This window comes from Zonotrichia leucophrys, chromosome Z (assembly GCF_028769735.1).
Source record: "Zonotrichia leucophrys gambelii isolate GWCS_2022_RI chromosome Z, RI_Zleu_2.0, whole genome shotgun sequence".
NCBI lineage: Eukaryota > Metazoa > Chordata > Aves > Passeriformes > Passerellidae > Zonotrichia > Zonotrichia leucophrys.
In genome coordinates, this window is record NC_088200.1 from 53282912 (window position 1) to 53288269 (window position 5358).

At 40.1% G+C, this 5358-nt stretch overlaps 1 long non-coding RNA gene across 1 annotated transcript; it reads left to right on the forward strand.

Annotated features, from left to right (window-relative positions):
- Nucleotides 1-1152: 1152 nt before the first annotated feature.
- LOC135459356 (uncharacterized) lies at nucleotides 1153-2465 on the forward strand. Its single transcript, XR_010443019.1, has 3 exons — nucleotides 1153-1254; nucleotides 1446-1614; nucleotides 2206-2465. It is a non-coding gene; the product is annotated as an uncharacterized LOC135459356 (long non-coding RNA).
- Nucleotides 2466-5358: the final 2893 nt, after the last annotated feature.

The window sequence follows — 5358 nt, forward strand, 5'->3', positions numbered from 1 at the left end:
GCCAGGAGGACCCAGGGATTATCCTATGGAATCTCACAGCACTTTTTGGGAACAAGTGAAGAGGTCCCTTCTGGGTCATACAGTGCAGTAGAGGGAGCAATTGGGTATTCCCTATTGTCAGGTGTTCCACAGTGAGCAACCAGGTGTGAACTGTTCACCTTTTTTTGTATGCTCCGTCATTAGTGTTGATGTTGTTGTTCATTGTCTCATTTCATTGCTGTTTCCCGTAAATCTTGTTAATCTCAGCCCATGGCCTTTACCTTTCGTGCCTCCAATTCTCCTTTCTCTTCCACCGCAGGGGCATGTAGGGAGTGAGGAGTGATGGAACTGTGCATGGTTTGGAGTAATTCAGTGGAGACACTAAATTGCATCCCCATTCCTAAATCAGGGCACTGAAAACCGCAGCATCTTTGCTTTCATACTTTGTTTTAAAATTATATTTCTCTTTACATGATATGCCTTGAACAATAATTTTTTTTTTGCACTCAGTTCTACAAAATTCTACAAATGCTAAAATGATAGATTTGGATTCCAAAAACTCCCTTTTGCTTAATGAAAATACCCATGGAAACAGATATTCACAAATCTCTTTGAAGATTTCTGTAATATCTCTATACTAGATAAATCTCTTTCTAGAATTTCTACCATTTCATTTTTTCATTTTCTTCCTTTTATTTTTTTTTCTTCTTGTTCAACCTGTAAGAAAAAACCCAACAAAATAGGAACAATTCTGCAGACAAGTAAAAATTATAAATTCTTTATAGTTTTACTAATTATAAAATGAATTATAAAGTCACTGGAATATTCTGTTATTGTATTGTGGAATGGAATATTTCAGTCATTTTTCTTCAGAGGTTTCTCTTGTAATATTTCAAGAAGTCAAGAAAATTTGCACTAATGAAGCAGAGAGTTTGGACAGCAGATTTGGCCTTTGACAAGCATGTCTTTTCTAATAGATGGTTGAACAGAGTAAGGTTTCAAAGAACACTAATAAAGTTAGTGCTTGATATGTGCATGCAATTCTCCTTTAAAATCAAAGGAGAAGCAAAGAGCAGCTGCCCTGAAAGGGCAGGGATGCTGCACAGATGGGAGAATGAGAGCAGAACAGGCAGTGGCTTCCCTGGCCACTGGGAGAGCAGGATGGGGTGGTGATGGAAATCAGGATCAGCTGAGAGCCTGAGAGGCCGGTGGGCAAGTCACAGGCTGGTGACACATCCATTCAGATGGGCATGCACAAAAGAAGATTTGTATGCGGTAAGTGTGCCAGTTTGATGTTTGAAAATGTATCTAAATTGTTTTCAATGATGAATACTAATATCTATCATTTTATAATATAGAAATATGAGAGGAATCCTTCATTCACTCATCTTGAACCATATTGAGTTCTTTCACATTCATGTTTTTTACCAAATAATCAAAGCTATGATGCGTCATTTCCTCCACAGCTTGAAAGTAATTCTGGCTTATTTGAGAAGCAACAGTTTGACACTGGTGTCAAATAAATTAAAAATCAGCTTAATGGTGGCAAACAACGCATCAGTACAAACAATAACATTTGAACCAATGTATAGAGAAAAGTAAAAGAAAGAAGATTAAAACATCAGCACAATGTGGGTAAGGATCCTTTCACTTCTTTATAATACATTATTTAATGGCTGTATATGCTATGATTTCTAAGTGTTTAATGCTGCATATCTGATCCTGAATCTGCATAGTCAATCCACCCTGCCATAAAAAAATGCTTTTGAAGAGTAATCTAGTCTAGAACCTAGACTACATTAGAACATTTTAGTCTGAAAGCTACTTCTAACAGCCTCATAGACTGAAAGTAGGATGTGAACACAATTGAACACTTCAGGTGCAATAAAAGAGGAGAAAATAGTGATTTTAAACTGGAATTGTCAGGGAAAAAATAAGTAATTCTTTGTTTTATAACATACAGACTCTGAAAAAATTATATGAGTATCAAGAGAAGATATAATATGGAGACTCCCCAGTCAAATTACAGTGGATAAAAAAGCCAATAAAAGCAGTGAAAAACCAGAGTTTCTACAGAATGCTGGCAGGGAAAAAGTCTGTCTAAATTCTAAAACAATAATAAAATTTATTGATGGATTTCCTTCTTTAAAACATCCATACTTCATATTTTCTGTCAGTGTTATAACTCAGATAAACATTTTCTTTTGTGTTCTTTTTGTCTGCTAGGTGTCAAATAAGACTTTGGACATCAGGAAAATGATATACTAAAAATACTGTTTTCAGCTGAAGACTGTAAACTGATGTACAAAATCACCTACCTACTCCAGCAACTACTTAAAGCAACACATAACCCTTTGACTATTCAGATTTTGAAATTTCTGTGCTAAAAATCCATCATGGTGTATTTTAGAGGAGAAAAACTCACAAAAAAACCCAGAACAAAATAAAAAACCAAAACTGAAACAAAAATATCCTAGGAAAAAACAAGCAGGTACCTTTTAATTTATGAACTTTGAAGAATTAGGAATTTGATTTTTCACAGTGTGTTTGAGTATACTCTATCACATAAAATCTGTCTGTTCAGATCATTTTGTTTTCAAACCCCTTTTCAATGCATCAAAATTTTCAGTTTCAAAACTTTACATGATGAGTTTCCTTCTCTCCTTATTGTTACTTTATCTTGTATGAGTTCCCCCTGAAAAGGAGCTGTTCACAAAAAAAAAAAAAGGAAGAAAAGGACCCACAGAATCTTGCTTGTGTCTTACTGATGTACTTTCTTTGCAAATTTTCCTCCTGTTCCTATGTTCTCCTTTATGCATAGTTAACATGATACACAGGCTCACAATGAAATTACAGTGAATGAAAATGACAATTAAAATAGCCTTAAAATAAAGAAAAAAAGAGCAGCTTTTCCTGTTATTATTACCATCCCATGACAGTCTGTGTGCAAGATATTGCAGAGGGAAACTCATGTCTCTGATCTAGGGGAGCCTCTGGATAAAGCCTCCTTGCTCAGCCTACAGGAGGCATTACACTTGCTGGCTGCTGTCCTGCTGGGGCACTTCAAACACCCTGACAGCTGCTGGGAAAGTGGCACAGCAAGCTGCAGGCAATCCAGGAAACTCCTGGAATGCATGGAGGAAAACTTCTTGAGCCAGGTGATAGCGCTGCTAGAGAGGATGTGATCCTGGAGCTGATGGCCACCAAGAGAAGGGAGTGAACCAGAGACATCCAGACTGGAGGCAGCCTGGGCTGCAGTGACCATGCACTGGTGGAGTTTGCAGTCCTGAGGGATATAGATCAGGTAAGCAGTAAAGTTAGGAAAGCAGACTTTCAGCTGTTCAAGTCAGTGGGATGCCCTGGGAGACTGCCCAGAGGATCAAGGGAACAGAGCAGAGCTGGAAGATATTTAAGGACACCTTCCACAGAGCACAAGAGCTAGCAATTCCCAGATGGAAGAAACTGTGCAAGGAAGGCAAGAGACCAGCATGGCTGAGTAGGGAGCTGCTGGTCAAACTACAGGGAATTAATCAAGTGCAGAGACAGCTGAGGGTAGGACTAGTGACCTGTGAAGAGTATAGAGATGAACTTCAGCTGTGTAGGGATAGGGTAAGGAACACCAAGGTGCAGTTGGGACTGAGCCCAGAATGGCACACAAAGAACCTGTAACTTCTACAGGTACAGTAACCAGAAAAGAAAGGTCAAATAAGGTGAACACGCCTGATAAACTGTTGGAAATCTGGTAACCAGGGATAAGGACTAGGCTGAGGTATTCAACAACTTTTTTGACTCAGTCCTCAATGTCAGCCTCTCCTCCCACAGCTCTCAAGTAAGATGGACAGCAGGATGGGGAACAAGGGAGCAAAGTCTCCCCCACTCTAAGTAAAGATCTGGCACATGACTACTTGAGGAACCTAAATGTGCAGGAGACTGTGAGACCAAACGAAATACACCCTAGAGTTCTGAGAAAATTTCCTGATGTAGTTGCCAAGCCACTCACCATGGTATTTGAAAAGTCTTGGCAGTCAGGAAAAGTCCCAGGTAACTGGAAAAGGGACAAAAATTTTTTTAAAGGGTAGGAAGAATAACCTTGGACACTACCGAATTATCAGCCTCATTGCAATGCCTGGGAATACCATGGATAGATCCTTCTAGAATCTGTGTCAAGGCACATGGAGGACAGGGAGTTGATTCAGGACAGCCAGCATGGCTTCACCAAGGGCAAGTCCTGTCTGACAAACCCAGTGGCCTTCTGTGATGGCATGACTCCATCAGTGGTCAAGGGAATAGCTACAGATGCCATTTATCTGCACTTCTATAGAGACTTGGACACAATCCTCTATCTCTGAATTGGAGGCAGATGGATTTGATGAATGGACTGTTAGATGGATTAGAAAATGGTTGGAAGTGACATCCAGAGAGTAGTGGTTAACAGAGCACCAATGGGCATCAATGACAAATGGTGTTTCTCAGGAATTCATTTGGATCAGTGTTATTTAATAAATTCATCAATTACCTAGACAAAGGCATCAAGTACACCCTCAGAAAACTTTTGGATGACACCAAGCTGAGCGATGGTGTTGACACGCCTGAAGGTCCGATTCCATCCAGAGGGATGAACTCATTTAGTCATGGGAACCTTAGGAGATTTAACAAGGCAAAGTTCAAAGCACTGCACCTGGGTCAAGGCAAGCCATGGTATCAGCATAGGCTGGGGATGAGCAGATGGAGAGCAGCCCTGTGAGAAGGACTTGGGGGTGCTGGTGGGTGAGAGGCTGGACATGAGCCAGCCATGGGCACTCCCAGCCCAGAGAGCCAAACGTGTCCTGGGCTGCATCCAGAGCAGCGTGGGCAGCAGGGCAGGGAGGCGATTCTGCCCCTCTCCTCTGATGAGATCCCACTTGGAGTGCTGCATCCAGCTCTGGCTTTTCTGTTCTGTTTTTCAAGAATCTCAGGCTGTATATCTTCACTTACAAGCTCCCTTATCATTCACAAGTTCTGTTCCTAGAAGAAAATGATTCAGAGACTTTCAGGTTTCCCTCTGTTGTTAAAAATATTTTAGATTGCAGTTTATATTTTTTAAAAAGAAGAATGTACAAGACCACACACAAACTAGTTTAAAATCTTGATTACAACAATGTCTAAACACAAATGACAAGAAAAGAGCCTTATGAAAAGGGCAAACTTGATGAAAGTTTCTTTACTGTCAGCTACTTGAGTCTTGGGGATGTCCTGATTCAGACATCATATCTTCAAATAGAAAGCTTTTTGTATTAAAAATGCTTCACAGAATTCTCTTCTGTAGCATCGCCATTTACCTCTTAATCTAGCACCAACTTTTTGAAGTCTACAGCAATATGTATCAGAGCCTCCTGCATC